The sequence below is a fragment of the Pteropus alecto genome, unplaced genomic scaffold, assembly GCF_000325575.1.
Source record: "Pteropus alecto unplaced genomic scaffold, ASM32557v1 scaffold40, whole genome shotgun sequence".
Lineage (NCBI taxonomy): Eukaryota > Metazoa > Chordata > Mammalia > Chiroptera > Pteropodidae > Pteropus > Pteropus alecto.
In genome coordinates, this window is record NW_006431919.1 from 3,494,835 (window position 1) to 3,517,864 (window position 23,030).

Below are 23,030 nucleotides of genomic sequence, written 5' to 3' on the forward strand. Positions count from 1 at the left end.
AAAGATGCATTGCCCCTGGGCCCCACTGGCAGGAGCTTGGATGTGAGCTGAGGCTTTCAGCCTGCAGAGGACCGAGGGAGGGACTAAGTGGGTGCTGCACAGATGCGGTAAGGTCAGACGGCTGCTGTTCAATCGTGAGTAGAAACTAACTGATGGGAAACAGAAAACAAGAACAAGACGTGCATAACACCTAACTCTGTGGCTGCTCTGGGTTTTTCTTGATAGAGATGATTCTTACCAAATTCCCCTATATGTTACAAGCTCTGTAACTTAAAAGATGCACGTTTATTTTGACTGGTAGGAAGAATTGCCAAGGAGCTCGGCCCGGTATTTCTGAGTAAGAGGTTCTCTGCGTTCAGGTTCAGAGGAGAGGGACTCACCTAGTTTGATTGTGTGAGGGAGATTAGGTTCTTGTTCTCTCCATAGGAAATTATTTTCGTTTTTGAACCAATAAATAGTCGAAGCAAATAGTCTGCTCTTCCGTGTTGGCAGGAGGCCCAGACATCTCTGTGACATTATCTGAGGAGTTTGGGGACCTAAATGTTCAGAGAGTGTTCAAGAGAGGCCTGGGATGAGAGGGACAGAGAAAGGCATAATAATGGAGCCAGCAGTTTCTAAAGGACAAAGAGGCTGAGGTAGATGGAAAAGAAATAGGCAAGGAGGAGTTAAACAGTGCCTGAGAAGGAAGAACACAACAAGAGAGGGGACTATCTTAAGGATGGATGGTCAGGAGATAACAATTCACACACTAGCAGAGAAGATTATTCAGAGAACTATCAAGCGATGAATGTGCGATGAAATGCGAATTGGAAATTGGTGTGATCCTATGAATACATAAAAGTTGGGGTGACAAGCTTATTATCTGTATTCCGAGAAGGACTGCATTATGGCCAGCAAATGGGGACAAGTGACTGATGGAAAGAAGTGTTATTTGTGGCTCACTCCCCATCTCTGTTCCCGTGAGGGAGAGGGAGACACTGGAGATATTTCTCCTCACTCCTAGGTTATAGGAGAGAGAAGAGCTCATGATCTCTTCCATCTGTGTGTGGGAGAGTTTGTTAATGAATAAATAAGATGAATGTGTTGCTATAAACTTCACTACCCGCAAACCGCCGCCTCAAGGCGGTGTAAGCATGGTGGTTGGTCAGCAGAAGCTGTTGGCAAAAGTGGGCAAAGATGGACAGGTTGGTGGTTATAATGTTGGGATTTCAGAAGCAAGGTTACCAGATATGGGCCAGATCATGTTTCAAAACAAGGTTGGTTTGTTTGTTCGTTTGTTTTCTGCGCAAATCACATCCTGATTAGCAAATATGCCTCTTTATGGAAACTTCTCTAGCATCTTCTCACCCTGACTTGATGGAGTAACTTAAAATACCTTTCTCTCTAGTGTATGATGATGAGTGGGCAAGGGACGGCTTTGCTTGGGAAATTATTTCATGGAGGCAGTTTCTGGGGAGTGGGAATCCTTAGTGTAGCAAAACCAAGTAGAGGGTAGCTAAAGTTTTGTTGTACTTGTGTATTATACTGTTTGACTTTTAGGCTATGCACCTGTATCGTTAGATTAAAATACTAGTTTTGTAAGTGTTCTATGCTAAATAAGAGCAAAAAAGGGTAAAGCTCCCTAAGAACCTAGATGCAGGTTTGGGGAAGGTAACTGGATACGTCTGCTCCCCTGGGCAGATTTAACTGAATTCTCATTAAGTGCCAAAGTTAAAAAGATGTGAAGAGCTACTCTATATTAATAACTACTAAGTTAAGCCAGAGGACATTTAATTGTTGGGTAAATCTCCACATAGTCAAGTTGCTTTTTTGTTTTTTGTGTTTTTTTTTCACTTCAGGAAAAGGAAATAGCATAATAAGACCGAAAGGTCATTTACAAAGATCAGGATGCAAAATAAGAAGTTTTCATTTACAACTAAACTCCCTTTACAAGTGTGCCAGATAGAGCAAGTTAATATTTTAGCTTAATGCTTCACAGGTGAAGATGCCAGCGAATGCTCTATCTTTTCTGTCCTTACAATGTGGCAGAAACAAGCAAGAAGTTTGCCTCTCAGAAATTGCACCCAGGAATAAAACTAAAGCTGGAGACAGCACACTGTATTACAGACTTCAGACTCTGGAGTTAAAATTAGGGAGGTTCTATTTAGCCTAGGGAATACATCTAAGGGTTAAGCAGAGATCGAAGTTGAAAGACTGACGTCAACTTTTCCGACGTTTTTGTTTTCTAAAATTTGCTTCAAGTAGCAATTTCTGTTATGCTTAAAACAAGTACATAGAAATTTGATTAAAATGCTTAAAACAAGTACATATCAGAGGCTACATATTCACTGACTTTTAATGAAAGCTCCTCCACAATTCAGCTACAGGATCTATGAGGAACAAACCAGCCTAGCGAGGGCACGGCTTATAAAATGATTTTTATTAAGTAACGGCTAAGAGTGAAGTTAACGATCTCATTTTTAAATTACTGTCTTCTAAGCAGGGTGTAAAACTTACAATCAGTGTTTAAGGCGGCTTTTAGTTCAGCGAAATGCTTCCATTCTAAAAATATGACATTTATAAATAAAGAAAATGGTAGAGACGGTATAGAGAGAAACAGCATAGAAGTTTGAATTTCTGGGTCTGGGTTCCAGATTTGCCACTTACTGGTGTCCATAAGGAAAATAGTCTACTTTCAGTTAATTCTGTAGGGCGTAGCTTTATGTTTGTCTTTGTTTTCACCCTGCAGTAGTCACGCAAAGATTCTATTCTCAAATGAGCATACCTGCTCACTTACCCTTCTCCGCTGCCCTAAAATGCTTTGTTACTCAACCTTTTGATATTCAAAGTATGTTCTGAGCCACTTAGGACATACCCTAGAAAACTGTATCAGAATCTTAGAGTTAGGGCCTCTCACCTTTAGGAATTAGATAAAATAATAGGTTCTCAATATATATATTTGTTAAATGCATGTCCTGTGTCGTTTTCCAGAAGTGTCATGGATGTGCAATATTACAATTTGAAGTGTAATCTCATTCTCTAAACCTCTTTGTGTTTAACTGAAAAAGAGTGGCGTGACAATTTTCTGTGATCGAAGGATCTACCCAAAAGCTTCAAGAGGAAGATCGAGAATGAAAGAACTAGATATTTGAAGGAAAGAAAAGGAAGGGTGGCTTTGAGAGTAAATGTCACCTCTCTGTCAATGTGATCAGTGCAGCCAGGGACCTCCCTGTCGAGGGCAAAGGCAGAGCAAAGATATGGAAGCTCTGTAACGGATTTTTATCTCCTGTTAGGGATACGGGGATCCTTGATTTAGGACTGTGACATTGCCTAGAGCAACTTGCTAATAGAAAAGGGCTACTTGACTCAGAGACTTGACATTTTTGCCCTCAGGAACTTGAGTTGCCTGCCAGTTTGTTTTCAAAAAAAATTGTCAGTTACTCAACCATTTAAGGACAAGTATTTCCTTGGCAATAAAGTTCAAATTTTGCCTAAGATTGATCTGAAGTAAATGATATGTGAGAGCGTACACCCTGAAAATTCTAATTTGCTGAGTCCTTACATCAAAATCCATATTTTTTTCCTAGAGAAATATGTAATCCTAACCTCTCCTCCTTGCTCTAGTTATATATCCCATACTATTAAATGCATTGCTTGCATATAATTTATAAATCATTATATGAGAGAATATGCAAAAAAGGAATGTTGGCATACTCGCTGTTTTAAGAGTTTATACCTAAAATAGAGGGCATCTGTGATTTAAAAACTTTAAAAACTGGTTTCCCTTTCTCATCTCTACCCCTATGTATGGACTTCTTCAGGGGTGTGCGTTTCTATGCTTGGGTCTCGTTGCCTTGGCGGGTTGGTGTTAATGAGTATATTCTGTCTCGCAGTTGTGCTAGGACAGAAAAAAGCACTGATACTCACACTGGGAGACAGAGCAGTGGCTTCCAAAGACATCTACATCCTCATTTCCAGACCTGTGAACGTTACCCTCGGTGGCAAAAGGCATTGTGCAGATACCGTTCACTTAAGGACCTTGAGATGGGGCGATTATTCTGATTATCTGGATGACATGAATCTTGAAAAGTAGAAAACCTCTCCTGGCTGTGGTCCGAGGGAGACGTGACTATGGAAGTGAGAACTGGAGAGAAGGCAGCATGAAAAGTACTCAGCCCGGTGTCACTGAGGAAAGGGGCCACAAGCTAAGGGATGTAGGCAACCCACTGGAAAAGGAGAGGACATTCTCCCCTAGACCTTTCTGGGAGGAGTGGCCCTATGAGGTGTATGTCCAGCTCCTGACCTTCAGAACCATAGGATAGTGAACTCACAGTATTTTGAGGCAACTAATTATGTGGTTACTTGTTGTAGCAGCAATAGGAAATGGATACACCCCCTGCCCAGGACTGAGGGTCAAGAAGCCTGAGCCCCGGTGTTCTTCGTCATGCAGGAAGCTTCCCTCTGTGAGCTTCTCCACTCTGTGAGCTGCCATCTCCTCATCTGACAGGTCAAGGAGTTGGTTCAGATGAGTGGTTTTCAAACATTTTTATCCACAGAATTTTCCTTCAAAAGAACTGTTGTTACACAGGAGCTGGTGCTGCTCTGTTGAAGCAGGGAGGGGTCTGGAGCCTGGTGGGGCAGAGCAAGGTGGCTTGCCGAGGGTGTATTCAGGGCACCTGCTGGGGTGGAGGGAAGGCCCTGGGCCTTATAAATCCACAGGTCTGTATCTGTATGCAGTGGGGTTCTCGAATAATAGGCACGGAAACATTTTTAAGGAAAATATGTCTGGTAGTACTGATAAACAGAGCATTCTGAAAATGATATTGTCAGAAAATCGAAAATCATGGACCCTGGTTTTAATTGGGTGTTCATCTTCTTGAGAAAGCACATTGTGTATTCAGCAAACCAGGATGAAGTCAGGGGGTAAAAAGAAAAAGATTGTAACTATATTAACATAAAACATAATTTTGCCAAATCAAGTTTTTAAAAGTTCAGTGAAACAATGTTCAGTTTTTTTTTTTTTTTAATGATGCAAAATAATTTATTTGACCATATTGTTAATTTTTCAAATGGGTGTGTGGTGAAGTTAGGAGCTAACCTGATTCATATGTGATGTGTTTTTTGTTGTTGTTGTTAGCAACCTTAGTTTTTTGGTGAGCCTCAGTATTGTGCTGCTTATGTTCTTTTGATGGTTGATTTTAATATATATAGAAATGTTACCTTTGAACGCGGAGGTAGAGTTTTGAGATCAAGTGGGGATAGCGGGCAGTCTGATATTCAGAAACAACATGATTTTCTCCACAGAAGATGGAACGATGTTCCAGACAGTACAATGGATGTATAGTAACAGATGTAGGAGAGGTTTTGAAGAGCAGTGAAATGATGGTGACGGCAGTAATCGTGATATGACATGTATTATATATATGCACACATCTATACAAACATGCATACATACACATACATATAGTTACAAAAGCACACTGGTTAGTAAAAGTAACATTTAAATTTGTAAAAAAGAATATCTAAATTATTTATAATCTCAACACCCAAAGATACCACAGTACTTTGTGAGCATTCTGGTCTTTTTAATTTGCACTCAAACTCCTCACATTCACTCTTGCTCACTAAAACAATAATTATCACTGTTAAGATCATAGTTTTTAAAGTTAGTCAGCTGGGGGTGGAGTCTGGGCTCTTCTACGTTACAGGAGGCCGGTTACGTAATCTTGCTAAGGTTTCTTCAACTATACAAGGAAGGCGATGGAAATAATAGTGTTGTCCGGAGAATAAAAAAGAGATAATATGATGATTTTCAGTTTACACTGCGCATTAGAATCACCCAAGATCTTTGAATAATTCTGATGCATGTGCCCCACCTCCCCAGAGAGAGCCTGACTTGCTTAATTGTGCTGCTCTGGCTTGTGTATGTGTGTGTGTGTGTGGGGGGGGGTTTCTTTTAAAGTGTTCTCTAGGTGATTGTGATACGGCCAGGACTGAAAAGCTTTGCAATAATGTGTGCAAAGCTCTTTATACTTAAAGCTCAGAAAGGGCATTAGCATTATTACTGTACTGTGCTTTTTAATAAAACGGATTAATAAAATATGCTCTCTTTTTCCTTACTATATGACGTACAGCTTTTACTGACAAATATATGTAGCTACCTTATTTTCCATGGCTGCATGGTATTCAGTAGTATCATTTTACTCTTAATTTACTTGATTAGCTGTACATTAGAAATTTAAGTCATTTTAAGTATTCCACCATTCTAAAAAATGTGAAGAAGCTTATGCCTATAAATATTTTTATAGCTATTCAATCATTTCCTTAATATAAATTCCTAGAAGAGGAACTGCTGGCTCAGAGGGTATGTACATTTTTGAGGCTTTTGAACATTGCCAAATTGCCGTGCTTAATGGAATGATCAATATCATTTGGGATACATGAGGGCTACGGATAAGGAAAAAACTTTGTTCAAATTGACTTAAACAATAAGGGAGATTTATTGGCTTAAATAACTGGCAAATTTAGAGTTTAAGTGAATTTTGGGGCTAGTTTGATTCAGCATTTCAGTGACACCATCAAGGACCTGTCTACATCACTTCATCTCTCCCATTAGTCCCGTGTCATACCAGCTTTTTCTGAGGTCAAAACAGGACTGGCAGCAGTGCCCAGGGCAGCAGGCCTCCTCATCCAGCTACAGGGAGGAAAAGGGTCTCTTTAAGATGCTTCTCCGGAAGGACGAGTAAGCTGCTCTCCTCAAAGTTTCAGCAAACTTTGCATAAGAAAGGAGACTGACCAATTTATGATTGGTCAGAGATGAGACCATGCTGGGTAGTTTATGCCTGAGTCACACACCCTACCCAGAAAAGAGGGGTGGGGTAGACTTCTCCCAGAGCTGGGGGGCGATTGAGATGCCTTGAAGGAAGGGGAGTGTGAGGAGGGAGAATTCACCTTGAGAAGACAGCCACAGTGGCCAAGATGAGTATAGTTTGAAACAGAACCAGAACTTGATGCTGCCTACAAAGTTGAAAAGAGGAGAGGAAAATAGGTTTATGAGAAATGAGCCTGTGCGTTGGGTTAAGCCAGTCTACCAGAATCTGCCACTGGCAGCGCGAAGTCATTCCCACCGCTGTAGGGCACAACCAGTTAACACGCCCTCTGCCCACAAAGAGACCGCCCCCACACCCCCGCCAGGATATGGTATGTGTGTTATGTCCACACACATCTGGTGAATTTTACGGACTAGTAGGGTAACTACCACAAGGCTGTTGGGCGACTCTGCAGCCTAAGTGAGCAAAGTCAATTTCCTATAACAATTTTATGGCTCAAGTAGACAAAGAATTTCTCATAACGAACGTAAATACCAATCTTAAGTAGTTAAATAATTACATTTACAAATCTTGTTTCCTAGTGACTGCTAGTAATGGAGGGAGATGTTCTTCTAAGATCATGGCTGTAGTTTAGTCTATAGAAGCCTTGGCACCACCTGCCTATTTGTTGATAGTGTTTTATGTATTTCACAAGGCTTCTTTCACACAATTGTAACATTTTATAAATAATAGCTATCAGAAATAATTCGTTTCTATTGGGAGGCAGCATTTTTTTTTTTAATTCTTTTTTTTTAGGAAAGAGATTTACTTTCAGACAATAAGAGGGTGACGATGAGGGGCAGAATAGTTCAGGAGAAAAATGACTGACTCATATTCATATAATTAAAATAGCCAGTTTAGAGGAGCATGAGTCAAAACCTTTACTGAGACTTTGGGTTATTATAGCCCTCAAAGCCCTTCCACCTTGAAATATCACAGTGTAATGGCTCTCAAACTTGATTGAGAATGCATCAGAACCCTCTGGAGGGCTCGTTCCACATTGCTGGGCACGGCACCACCTCCAGTTTCTGATTCAGCAAGGCTGAGGTGGACGTGGAGAATTAGCATTTGTAACAAGTGCTCAGATGAGACTGATCTTGCCTGTCCTGAGATCACCTTTAGGGAAACACTGCCACAGTGCATGCACATTGCAGGTGAGCCCTGGAGTCACTGGAGGGTCCTGGGTGTGTCTCCACCTGCCTATCAGCTCTGAGACCTTGGGAAGATTCCTTAAATCTAAGCCTCAGTTTCCCTAACACTGAAGTGGGGGATAACAATAATGCTGTCTCAGCCTGTTGTTGCAAGGGTTAAGTTGGAAGAGAGAATGGATGTACTTAACCTTCTTAGCTCGAGTTTGTCACTTAGGGAAGTTTTCCTGACATCCATTATTTGGTCGGTCTCCTTTCTTATGCATTCATCCAAGTTTTTTGTGCATTCCTTAGTAGGGTTATTTTGATTAACATGTCTTCCCAACCAAAGTATCAGTTTCGAGAGAGCAGGGATCAGTCTTTACGTTAATCATTGCATCCTTAGTGCAATGCACAGGGCACCTGCTTTCCATATATTTTTTAATCAATAAAATTTAATATGTAACACAATCAACACAATCTTTAGACTTCAGTGAGTATTTAACACGTGTTGTTAAAAATATAAAATTACAGGGAGCATTTGAGATCTTGCTCTCTGGCATATATCATCAGTTCAGCTCAAATAAACTCTTATCAAAATTCAAATATATATATAATTAGTTGTATATTATCTCTTAATTGTTTTAGGGAAATTCATCATCTGTTCTCATTCTCCCATTCGCAAACTAAACTATGTTTCTTGAAGTGAGGAAATGTAATACTGTGTGGTGTGCGTGTGAAAGAGAGATTTGTAGATGGTAAAGTATCCTAAAAATTCCATGTATGATAATAACCTTCTAGAGACTGTTGCAGGGTTAAGTAGGTCACTGGTTCCTAATCTATGCCTGTGGATGGACAAACTCACTCATTAAGAGAGACACACAGCTGAGAAATGCTCAGTTTCTAGCAGCCCCTATGCAGAAACCCTCCTCACCCTCTGTTGGAGCTTAGGTATAGGCATTGAGAAAGGTCATGAGTTGATTTATTTCAAAGGCATTAACTTTTGTGGCCGGGTTCTAATTGGATTCTATCCTATCATGAAAGATCTTAGTGTTTCCTCAGGTGCTGTCGGTCTAGCGATTCCCCCTGATTACAGCCTGCCTTCCAAACCCAGACCCAAAGGAGTCTGGGATGTGGAAGTATTAACATTTAGATTAATTTCTCGTGACAGTTGGGTTATTGGATTTCTCCCTCTTGCCAATACACCTTGAACTGGTGTAACTATCACAGTCTCCAGTGGACCTTTTAAATAGAAAGCAATGGTGGAATAATGTCTACTAAGAAGAATTGTATCAATTCAAAGTCTACCCTCAGTATGCAGTACAAAAACCTTGCCCTGTTCTGCAGCATTGAAATACATTTGTAAAGGTGCCAGTATTTGTATTCCAGGGACCTTTTAAAGATCATTTAGTCCCTCCAGGTATCTAACTGGAATGATTGCTTGGCCAAGTCAGAAATGTAATTTTCATGACATATATGAGACAAATTGTTCTCATTTCTGCTTAAAACTTTTCTGTTTAAAACATGTCTGTTTAAAATCTTTCTGCTGAAATCTAATATGTTTAATTGTTCAAACAAAACTTTTAAAGAAAAGGTTTGGGGAAAGGTGGGAAGTTCCTTTTGTTATCGGATGAATTATTTTCTAATACATAGCTGAAACTCATATGTAATAAGAATGAATTTTGTTCCACATTTCTCGGTATAAGAAATACCAGATCAACTCATTTCTCAATATCAAATTGAATTAAACTCTGAGACCCAACATTTCAGCTGCTAAGTTTTAGAGTACCTTCCCCCTTCCTATTTCTACTCAAGGATCAGGATATCCTATGTGTCTCTGGGGCATGGCTCAAAGACATTCATGAAATTCAGTTTACCATGGTCATTAAAGGAGCTCAGTGTCAAAACCTAATGGCCCATTTGAGGAAGGGTAACTTCCCTTTACCCTTCCACTGTACTGGGTGTGGACCAGCTGACTCTTTATGACAGCTCCTCAGCAATGGTGGAAAAGAGTCACTAAAATGGCAACAAAAGAATAGGTTCTTCCCTCAAGCATATCTGGTGTTACTTATATAATTTTTAAGACCCATAACTGTTGACACATAACTTGAGCATGCACTGACAACCAAATGGCAGTGCACAAAGCACTATAAGAGCAAGATTGTGAGAAGGTAGTCAAAGAGTGCTACTTTTTAAAACTCTTTGCTCCTCAATCAAATCAATAGGGTAGGCCTTACCTGCTAAGTTAGAACCCGGCTGCTGCTGCCTGTTCCTCTCCCCAATCTATTCCTGCCCTTCACTGGACACTTAGTAAAAGACCTGTCCTATCAGATAGTGTAAGTCAACTACGTAGGACTCTCCACTTACAGAACTGCATCCCTCAAGAGGAAATGCCAGACCTGTTTTCTTCTTCCATTAGGAAGAGCTCACTTCAGAACTTAGCCTACTTTGGACATTTGTAGCCGTCCCACTAGGAAATGTTCATATCAATGCCATCGGCTCCTGTTGTTCCTGGGAACCTGACCCAATCCCCTGCAAAGCCACACCTACTGAGTGGGGCAAACTGGTGTTGCTCATTACTCGAGGTAAGCCTCCTGGTGGGCAGAAGGTGTTCTCATTCTCCAGCCTCTGTCTTAGACAGGTCCTGTGTACTTGAACCTTAAGGGTGGGCTTTTTCAGTGTTCTATTCTTCCCCCCAAGGCTACCAAATTATGCTTTATATCAGAGAGTTTTGTTTGAGAGCAAGTTTTCTTCCCCTCTTCCAGTGCTGATGGTGTAGGATCTTATACTAGAGTTTCTTGGCCATCTCTTAGTTGAAGATGGCTTTAGCCTGGGACTGAGAGATGAGTTTCCTACCCTTTTCTAAAAGCAAATATGGAGTCATTTCCAGACTATATTGTCCAATGGAAAAATAAGAATGATAGGTAGTAGGTAGGTATATGTGATGGTTAATTTTACATGTCACCTTGTCTAGGCTATTGCCCATTCGTTGGGGCAAACATTAGTCTAGATATTGTTGTAAACATTTTGTAGATGTGATCACATTTACGATCAGTTGGTTTTAAGCCAATTATTCTCCATAGTGTAGGTGAGACTCATCTAATCAGTTGAAGGCGTTGGGAGCAAAAACAAGTTTCCTGGAGAAAGAATACCTGTCTTCAGAATTCTTGCTTGAGTTTCCAGCCTGCTGGCCTACCCTACGGATTTTAGACTTAAGACTGCAACATCAACTCTCACCTGAATTTCCAACCTGCCAATGGTCTATATCCTATTGCTTTTGCTTCTCAGGAGACTGCCCTCTGATACAGCAGATGAATAGATTGATAGATATAGTATGCTGCCTTTTGTGTATAAGATGAAGTACCAGAAAGATAAACTAGAAAATACCAAAATATAAATCAGCTACCAGAGGCAATGAGAACAGAGAGAGGAAAAATGAAAATGAGACTCATTTAAATACAACTAATATACTTGTTTTGCTTTTGAAATCATTTTTTTGTTTATTTTTTATTTTGGAACCAGGTAAAGTTTTATCTCTTCATGAATTTAACATTCTTTTCCATTTAAAATATCACTGTATAATTGAGTAGCTAAATAGTATACTAGCTAGTTTTAGAAATTTTTGACTTTTATAAAAATGGAGCCATACCTATTGTTTTGCAGTTTGCTTTTGTCCTATAAAGTGTCTTTCCTGGTATCCATTCACGTTGATATTTGTTTATTCATTTTTCTATACCATAAAATATTTCATTGTGTAAATACACCACAATTTTTCAATGCTCCAATTGATTATACTTCTATAAAAATTCTTGTACAAATCTTATAAGGACAAGAGTTTCTCTAGGGTATTTGACTAGGAGCAGAATTGTAGAATTACTTGGAGATAAGAGGGTGTGAGCATCTTTCATTTACTAGGTAAGGTGATTTATTCCCCAGGAGGCTGCACTGGTTTGCGCCCCTAAGCAGGGGTGTGTACGTTCTTTTGCTCCATGTCCATACCAACATTTGTTATTGACAGCTTTTCTAATTTTTGTCAACCCGGTGGTTATAAAACCGTTTACCGAATTTTAAATTTCAATAATTTTATCATCTGTCTTTAGGCATCCTTTTAATTACTTGTTAAAAATTTATTTCTCTCAATTCCTTGTTTTTTTTTTTATTAATGGTTGATATTTGTAATTGCCTTAGAGTTATTTTATATTCTTTTTATATTTCTTGTTACCTGAAATTCTTGGAGTTTTAGTGATGCTTTTATGTCTGTTAATAGTCGCTAATGGTGAAGGGTTCCCTTGTGTATTTTATAATTTTTTCTAGGTTCTTATTTCAATGGTGCTTTATCTGATAGACTCTTGGGCAGTCAAGGGTGCTACGTTTTTCTCCACGGAGTTCTTGCATTGACTTCTGATGAGCACTCTCAAAATGGGCACTCTGGCAGCCCGGGGCCGTGGTTACATCAGTTACTTGCGTTAGAAGTTTTGGAACCACTTGTGTAGTATATGTTTCAACCTCAAATTCAAGGTTTTGAGCCAAAGCTACTTTATTTTTTCTCCCCTCCTCTCTCCTCTAAGCCAAAGCTAATTTAATCCTGTCAGGGAAAAACAAAAAAATTCATTGAACATATACTGTTCACCTAGAACTATCCAAGTCCATTCCGAGAGGAAGTCCTGGGAGACTTTGATCCCAGTAAAAGTATCAGTGGATCTTGAAATCTGTGCCCTTTAAAAAAATTATGTTAAAGTTGCAATTATACAAAAAAAAAACACATTCTCATTTTTTTGGTGACTAAAGAAATGCTGAACAATTATTTCAAAAATTATAACCCAGTAACTCATCTAGTGGAAGATACTTGGAATATAGATAGTATATTAATTCAACTGAATAGAATTAAAGCCAAAAAAAAACAATAAAAAATGTCCCGAGAGTGACTGTTTTTCCAAACCAAATATATGATGTCCACTTTGCAGTCAAGGTAGGCTTTGTCCTATTTCTATTTCTTTATGCTGTTTCCATTCTTTTTTGCCTTGTTCTTAGTGAAAAATTACTACTGTAATAGGATATATAGATGTTTCTCATCTATCCTCTCTAAAAGCATAATTTTACCTTCAGCGATAGAATTTTTATGAGGCCTTATTTCCTATTTGTGTTAATTTAGGCATTAACTAATTTTATAATATTTCCACTAGGCATTATTATAGGATATTATACTAGGGATTATGTGTAAGGAATATTTTTTTCAAAAAAGTAAATGTGGCTCTGCAAGTTCCATTTTTTACCTAAAACCCCTCTTCATTAATAGTGTCTAAGTGCATTTCTCTGTTTACTCACCTATTCTTAAAAAAAAAAAAGAAAAGAAAAAAGTAAGACCTTACTCATCTGAGGGTCAGTGATTTTAAGTATAGCAACAATGAAAACTTAAAGAAGTAAAACAAAAGTTGTCAAATAGCCAAGAAATACATTTTCCTTAGAACACTTTAAAATATATATATATATAGATAGATAGATAGATAGATAGATAGATATATACACGCACATATGGATGATAAAATTGAAGTCCAGAGAAAGTGTCTCACCTAAAATAGGTGGTTAATTATATACCTAGTTGAGAACAAGTATCTCCTGAATTTTATTTCATGTTATTTGCAAAACCCTATGCAGTTGCTGAAGATGACAACGAATTGAGTCCTTACCGTAAACCAGATATTGTGCTAAATGATTGGCATTTGTTATCTCATTTAGTCCTGAAAACAGACTGGCAAAGTTAATGCAAGTATTATCCACATTGTGCAGATGAAGGAACGAGGCTTATAGCATTTGAGAAACTTGTCAAGAAACGGAAGCAGGGTTTCCATCTAAAAGTCTAGAATTTTAACTCTTTATCTACCTTCCACTTCATACTCCACACTCAGGACCTCTCCTTAGATTCAGTTTCCTGTTGATAAAAGCAGGAGTGTGTGAGAGCCCACTGGGTTAGTTGTTAGTGTTATTGGTCATAAATTATTAGCTAAAATTTCCCAATAAAAGATGATTTAATTCAAAGTTAGAAGAAGGAAAAAAATCTTTAATAAGGAAAGGATTACCTCAATGGTAGGTATAACCTGAAAATTTAATGAATTTAACAGGACACTAAGTATTTAACAAGATATGCCCTGTTATATGAATAAGAAAAAATATCTAATATCTAAACTAGATCATTGAACTCAGTCAAGGAAAATCATGCATGGAAGATTATTTTTTCACATGTGTAAAATATTTCTAAATATTTGGGACATAAAACTATTAATGTTGTGTTGATGAAACTTTAAACATGAGTCTGTCTTGTTCAAATTTTTGTTAGTATTTTGTGGAAAGGAGGAGCAGCTCCCCAGGTAATCAGGGGTGTAGGGTATTTGAAATTGGGGTGATTATAATAGAGTCTGTGTGGCTGTCTGGCTTGTGTATCGTGAGCGGCAGGCAGTTGAAGACTGGGTGACCTTAACATTTACAGACAGGAAACCTAGCCTTAGACCTCAGAAATGAATGTGGCAGCAACATAGCCCTTAACTATGCATACCCCACAGATGGTTTGACTCCACTTAGAATGGCACTTCCTTTCTATGGCTTCTTCTAAAATATGTCTTAAACAATTTATATGTTTAGAAATTGTGTTCCCTTTAGGAATTCTACTGGTTAGTTATACCAGAAGATAGTCAGGAAAGAAGGGAGAGTACCTTTCCCAAGTGAGAGCTAGTTATTTTTGAGGGCTTATCAAGCGTGCATGATTTCATGCAGTCCTCAGGTTAGCTTATGAAGTAGATACTACAGTTATCTCCATTTTACCAACAGAAGAGCTCAGAAAGGTTAAGTAATTTGCCTAAAATCACCCAGCTGTTCATTTTCTCTTGAGAATCTGAGTTTTAGCTGTAACCCATTTTAATGGTGCATTAAAAATATTTTCCTTTTGCATCAAAAGGAAAGCAGTCATCTTTAGGTGAGAGGAAAAAGACTAATCAAGGAGAAATCATTTGGAGAGAAAAAGGTGGGCTCACTACGTGAAAGATTAGGACCCAGGAAAGACTGGCGTAATGGGGATGTAGGAAAAGGCTGCAGTGTGACAATTCTAGACCCTGAAAGCAAAGCTGTGTGCGTACGCATATTTCCTTTAAAAGAACATCCAGGTGAGTGAGGCAATGTACTGTGGTGTTTAAGAACCGTCATTTACTAGAGTCACAAGAGAATGTGCATGTTCTTTTGTTGCTCTCTCTAAGGACTTTGTAAGTTCTCACAATGTTTGCTATAGTCTAGTTATTTCAGCCTACAAATTTTTCAGTAGCTCGAACTCCAGACAAGCCCCTAGCACTGTGATATCAGAAAGTATACACAGATCATGGGAGAAGAAAATGGTTACAATAACTAAGGCTCTCGTGAAAAGTACAGGTCTGTGTGTTCCCAAGAACATGGTTGATGATGACGTCATTAAAAGCAATAGGAATGGTGTCATTAAAAGCAGTAGGAATTTGCTGGGTTTATTTTTATTTTATGTAATTATAATATAGAATGGCATGGTTAAAATGGAGCTCCCGGGTCAAGACTTCCATACATGATCTGACTATACCTCATCTGCAAAGGCCAGCACACTGACACAGCTGAGGGATGAAACACGTGTTTTTTTAGTATCTCTATGGAATGGGTTCCTAGAAGCACAATTGCTGAGTCAAAGGGATTGTTTTCAATACCTTTTCGTCAAATATTGCCGAATTGCCTCCCCATAAGTGTCATTCCAATTGATTAATTCACCAATAGTAAAAGAAATGCTTTTATAAATGGCTAACCTGTCTAATTTTTACTAAAAACAGTGTGGTTCCTTTACCTAAAGAGTAAATTTTTTTTTTCTTTTTTCAAACATATTGTCATTTATAAAGGGTGAGCATAACAGCAGCATCTAATTGAGTCTTAACTGCCAGCGTTATCTACCGGGAACTGAGGTCTGTGATGAAGGGTGAGGATATGAAGGAAACATTTCCCTGTGTAAATCAGATACACTTGGTGACATACATCATCGTGTTCCAGATACTGCTGCTGAAATTTATTCCCATTCTTTTGAGGATCTCTTTGCTTTAAGTGTGCTGGATTCCTGGTCCTCCTTAGACATGCAGCTCATTTATTTGGTTGCTTTGCTAGTACCCTGGCATACTAATGAGGCTTTTGTGAAATGTCAGCAGTCACAGACCATCTCTTTTGTCTCATCCTGCAATTAGTGAATTTGCTGGCAGCCTCCATTGTTCTGAGAAAAATTTAATGTTCCAGAAATTATAGTGGCATTTATAGCCATAGACCAGAAATTAGGTTATTGATTACTATTTTGGATTTAGAAACTTCTGTGTGAATTTATGCATGTTTTTTTTCCTATGGTATAAAAGATTTTTAAAATCTCATATCTATTAATTAGAGAAAAATGACAAAAAGGAGTGTGCTTATAGATATATTTTTTCCCAATCAGTTAGAGGAATTTCAATTGAAAAATATTGAAAATATTTTATGAGCCAATTAATAGAGAAATGTCAAGATGAGACCTTGTTGTCAAGGAGTTAGTCTAATAGGAAGACAAATGTTTAAAGCAATATCATAATATTATGTATAGAGGAAAATTGGTAGCAAAGACACGGAAATAACCACTTCTAAGAGGTTACAAAACGAAGACATCTTTTCAAAATGTACAAAGTTTGTGAGACATGTAAGATTTATGCACATCATAGTAGAAAAAGAGGCACAAATAGTCTTTGGTAGGTGTTAATTTTCTGATGCTGTATAAAAAAATTACTGCAAACTTAGTGGCTTAACACACCTGTTAATTATCTCAGTTTCTATAGGTTAGAAATCTCTGCATGGCTTCTCTGGGTTCTTTGTTCAGATTCCCGAAAGGTTGAATTCTCATGTGGAGCTCAGCTTCTCTTCCAGGCATAAGTGGTTGCTGGCAGAATTTGGTTTCTTATCAGTTCTTCACCATGTGTCTCTCCCTATAGGCAGATCACATCATCACTGATCTATTCTTCAGGAGAGCAGGATGCTTTCCCCCATGGAGTCCTGACCTTTTCCCCACCTGACTGATTTAGGCCCAGCCCGGATATCTCCCTTTCGATGAACTCACAATCAACTGTTTTGGGAGTCTAATTACATCTGTAAAATCCCATCAGTTTTACTATATAGTATAACATCATATGAGTGATGTCTCATTATCCCTGCCACATTCTGTGATTTGAAGAAAATTACAGAGCCTGCCCATATTCAAGGGGAGAGGATTAAACAAGGGTATGAGTCACTTAGAATTCCGGGCCATCTTAGAATTCTATCAGGGTAGAAAGACTTCAGCAGTAACAGGGTTGAATCATAAGAGACCTTGTTCAAAATTCTAAGGAGCATGGATCCTATCCTGTACGTCATGTTGAGTTATTGTTAAATTTTAATCCAAGGAGGCATGAAATTTAATAGAATAAAAGAAAATCCCTTTGGCTGTGTGAAGAATGATTTGACTGTGGAGCTGGGTGAGAGGCAATTAGGAGTTGATTAAATAACTCGGTTGGAATGTCCTCAAGAGTACAACATTAATAATTGCCAGAAAGACTGGCAAGGAGGGGAAAATACTAGAAATGTTTAGGAGGGAGAATGGGACAGTAATTCATGACTGATTGGATATAGTACCTGATACCACAACCGTGCGTAGCTGCCCTTTATCAAAATCAACACCCGATTCGAAGGAGACGAAAGGGATATGGAATATGGTCTATAAAGGATATCGGTGTATCTTATGAAATAATGTTACTGGAGTTTAATTTTTTGCATATAATTAGGCTATATTTCTCTGGTTTTCTATATTCCCAAAGCAATCTTTGACATGGATAAGTAAAAGACACACTGTTAAACTGTGATCGTAAATTGATTTTTTGTAATCTTTTCTATCAATAAAATTTCAAATTACATAAGGGTTGCAGGAAAAAAAATACAACACTCCTGTACACCCTTTATCCATATCCATCAGTTTGCATTTTGCCCTATTTGCTTCCTCATTCTCCGTTCACCTACATGGAGATAGACATATGTGCATACATATTGTTTTAACTATTTGAGAGTAATTTGCAGCCATCGAGCCTGTTCAAACCTAAATACTTTAGCGCCCATTTCCTAAAAGCAAGGTTTCAATTTGCTAATATTTCATGAAGGATATTTTCTTCTATGTTTATAAGAAATATTAGTTTGTAACACTTTACCATTTTTGTTAGATTTTTGCATTAAGGTTTACTGGCTTCATGCATTGGGAAAGGTTCTCTTATCTTCTAATTTATGAACAAATTTGTGTAAGACTGGTAACATCTTTTCCTTAAATGTTTGATAGTATTCACCAGTTATACCATCTGGGCCTAGAATTTTATTCTGAAGAAAGTTTTTAATAGTCAATTTGATTTCTTTACTAGACAAAGGGCTTTTCAGATTTTTAGTTTATTCTAGGCATTTATTAGTTTTTGTCATTAAATTTATTGGCATAATTTTCTCATTCCTTTATTATCTTTTAACTTTATTTTGAAGTAATTTTAAATTTAAGCGAATGTCACAAAAATAATACAAGTAATACCTGCATAACCTTCGATCGGAGTCCCCAAATGTTAACATTTTAACACATTTGCTTTGTTTTCTCTTTCCTTCCCGCCTATTTATAAATATTTTTATAAACTCACTAAGTACAGATATAGTAGTCCTTTATTTCTGAACACATCAATGTGTATTTCCTAAAAACAAGGATATTCTCTTTCATGAGCACAATACAATTTTCAAAATCAGGAAATTAGTGATAATATTACTTAGTAAACAGATATTCAGATTTCGCCCAGTTTTTCACTAAATATCCTTCCTAGCAAAAGGAAAAAAACAACAACAAAAATCAAACTCTCTGTTCCAAGTTCCAAGCAGAGACCACATGCTTCGTCTACCTGTCAAGTCCCTTTACTCTTCTTAATACTGGAATATTTCCTTAATCTTTATTATCTTTCTTGACCTTGACATTTTTGTAGCATGTCCCTCAATTTGTGCCTTTTAAAAAGTGTTTTTCTTCTTATCAGATTTCAGTTAGCGTTCTGTCAGGAATATCTCAGAAGTGATTTTGTGTCCTTTTCAGAAAATCAGGTTAGGCACATGGTATCTATTGGAATCATTCATGGTGTCATCATCTTGGATCTGCTGGTTTTATTGGTGTCTGCAGGTTTTCTCCACCATTACATTACTACTTTTCCCTTTGTAATTAGTAAATATTAATATGACTTTGAGACTGAAAATATCCTCTTTCTCATTAAATATTCTCCTATTAGTAGTAGCATCAAGCAATGATTCTAGCCTGAAATAGTGATTACTATGGTGATTACCAAATGGTAATTTTTAATCCCTGCGTTCTCTTTACATTTTGTGGTGTTAGAAGAGTTTTTGTATCTCTTTGATTTTCTCACTTATTTATGAGATTGTCTTGGATTCTTATTTATTAAAATCTGTTAATATAATTTATTATTTTGCTCTAATTTTCCTAGATTTGTCCAGGGGGAATCCCTTTTGACTAGCTTCCGAGTCCTTTGAAGTATACTAATATTCTTCTAACAGAGCACTTCCTTCTCTCTGGTATATTCCAGGTTCATATTGTACTTGGCCTGACCCAGACCTGGTGTCACTCCTTTCTCCAAGGAACCCTGGATCCTATAGTAGAGAATAGTGTATAGAAACCATGATCTGGACGTGACATGCTACTGGGTGCCATTGCATATAAGCCCTCTTAGTAGACTGAGGTGGAAAATACATGTATATGCGTGTATGTATGTGCATACACAGACCTGTACACAACTATATCTAGAACCATGATTTCATACTGATACTTCTAGTTCCACAGAATTCACTCGAGCCTTTTCCCTTTTCACATTTGTAACGCTCTTCTCTGACAATGAGAAACCTCTCATTATGTAAAATACACTTATGTATTTCCTGAATTCTAGAATATATATATGTAATGTTAGTATTGCTAACTATTATTAGCATTTAGTAATGCTATATTTAGTATTGCTAATTGAAAAACACATCTATTGCCTAGAGTTTAACATTTGTTTACTGGTTTTGTTTTTAACTTGAGAGTATCAAGTAAAAGTAATGTATTTAACAGTTATTTGGAGTGATGCATTTTTTTCTTAAGTGTGATTGTTATTTGTTTGAATTGAACAGTTATGTTCTTTTGTTTCTGTTTCTATTCCATTTCTCTCATCCTTGTTGATTTTATTTATTTTTTAAGTGTATTAAAACCAATATGGTTCTAAAATTCAGGACTAGACAAGCAATTACACTCAGAAGTGTCAATCCTCCAAACTCTGCATTCTCTTCCGTCCAGGTCCTGTTCCTCCATCCGTTCCACCCCATACCTACGCTGTAGGTAACCAATCTCTTTCACTTCTGGTTTCTGCTTTCTATGTTTATTTTTGTGCAAATGAGGACGTTTCTGTACATTTTCTTTTCCCTTCTTTCTTACACAAAGGTAGTCTACTATAGCTTCTTTTTTGAACTTTGATTTTTTTTTAATGGAACACTGTATTCTTATTTTCCTTTATTTTTTATTAAATCTATTGGGGCAATATTGGTTAATAAAAATATATAGGTTTCAGGTGTACAATTCAATAAACATATGTCACATATATAATGTATTGTGTGTTCACCACCCAAACTTAAATTTCCTTCTGTCACCATATATATGACCTCCTTTACCCTTTTCTATGTCCTCCCTCCCCTCTTTCCTTCTGGTGACCACTAAACTGTTGTCTGTGTCTGAGTTTTTGTTTTTTTTTTTGTTTTTTTTTTCCTGTTCATTTGTTGCTTAACGTGGATAGATTTTGAGATTATCACATATATAGGATATAAAATCTTACTATTTTTTTTCTAATAGCTGTAGAGTTTGTAGTGATGTTCCCTCTTTCATTCCTGATGCTGGTAATTTTACTTTCTCTTTTTTTTATGATCATTCTTTTGAGGAATAATCAGTCTTATTAATCTTTTCAAAGAATCTGCTTTGGGCTTTAATGTTTTCTACTATTTGTTGTTTTATCTCATTATTTCAGTTCTTATATGTAGTATTTCCTTTCTTCTACTCGTGCTGGATTTAATTTGCCTACCTTCTTAACATGGAAATATATCATTGATTATAAACAGATCTCTCTTTCTAATATAAGCATTGAAGTTTTCACTTTTCTCACTAACCACTGTTTTAGCTACATTTAACAAATTTCAATAGGCAATATGTTGTGTTTTCACTATCACTCAATTTGAAATACTTTTTAATTTTCCTGTAACTTCTTTGATCCATGGATTATGTCTATGTGTGCTATTTAGTTTCCAAATATATAAGGCTTTTATAAATATTACATTTACTAATTTCTATTTTAATTCCATGTGATCAGAGAACACATTCTTTAAAATAACAATCTCTCAAAACTTTTTGAGAAATTTTTCTTTTATGGCTCAGAATATAGTCATTCTTTTTTTTTTTTTTCTTTCTATCGCTCTTTTATTATTTTTACCATTTTATGTGCACTTGAAAAGAATGTATATTCTACAGTTGCTGGGTGTAGTGCTCTAAAAGGTGAACTAGGTCAAGACGGTTAATAATGCTGAGATTTTCTATGTTCTTACTGTTTTTTTTGGTGGGGGGGGGTCTGGTTGCTTTAAGTTACACAGAGAGGAATGTTAACATTGCTAACAAGTATTGCGGATTTGTCTATTTCTCCATTTAGGTCTTTCAATGTTGCTTGATGTTTTTGGAAGATCTCATAATAGGTACATAAATTTATGATTGTTTTCTTACTAAAAAATAAGTTTTGTTATGAAATATTATTTCTCGTAGTACTCGTCTTAAATTCTATATGTTTATTATTTTCACAGTGAATAATTTTTCATCCTGTTACTTTTAGATTATCTTCTAAAGGCATCATTTATAAACAACATATAGTTCTTGCTGTTTATATTCGGTTCAGTCTTCTTTCACTTTTAATTGGAGTATTCAGTCCATTTTTGTTTAATGTTAATTATTGACATGGTAGGTTTAAGTCTTTTTACTGTTTGTTTCCATTTGTTTTGACTGGCTGGCTTGTTTATTTATGGTTTCCCAGTTCCTTCTTTCTTGCTTTCTTATATGTTAATTAAAGTATTTTAATAGTCCATTCTATTGGCTTTTTAGCTATACTTCTTTACATTTTCGGTGATTGTCTTAAAGAGTACAATATGCATTTTTACCATTATGGTTAATATTTTACTAATTTGTGTAGAATACTCAAAACTTGCAACATCATAGTTTCATTTAACCATCCATCCTTGGGCCAGTTGACATATATATTACACCTATGGTATGCACTTAGGATGTACACTGTATATAGTGGTATAATTAAAAATTTTTCTTTAAGTAGTCATATGTCTTTTAAGAGAATATATATAGGCTTTAAATATTTATCCATGTATTTATAATTTATAGTGCCGTGCATTAGTTTATGAAATTCCAAGTTTTAATCTATCATTTTCCTTAAGTTTGAACAACAGATTTTAGTATTTTTTAGGTGTAGATCTGCTGTCCGTAAATTCTCAGTTCCTGTTTATCTGAAAATATCTCTGTTTTGCCCTCATTTTGAAGGTTATTTTCACTGGAGATAGGATTCTGGGTAAATGTTTTTCTTTTAACAGTTTAAACATTGTTTCCTTGTCTTTAGCCTTCCTTGTTTTTGGTGCAATATCGGCCATTATTCTTATGACAGGGGACTGTAATGTCCCTTTGTGTAATTTATCTTTTATCTATGACTGCTTTCAGAATGTTATGCTTAACTTTGGTTTTCAGAAGTTGGACTGTAATATGCCTAGGTATGGTTTTCTCTGTAATTTTCATGGTTGAGATTCGATGAGTTTTTTGAAACTGCAAGTTTGTTTTTTTTTTATCCCCAGTTTGAGGAATATTTGACTACTCTCCCACACACATACCTTTTTTTCTGTCTTGTTTTATATGTTCACTACTCTGGGGCTC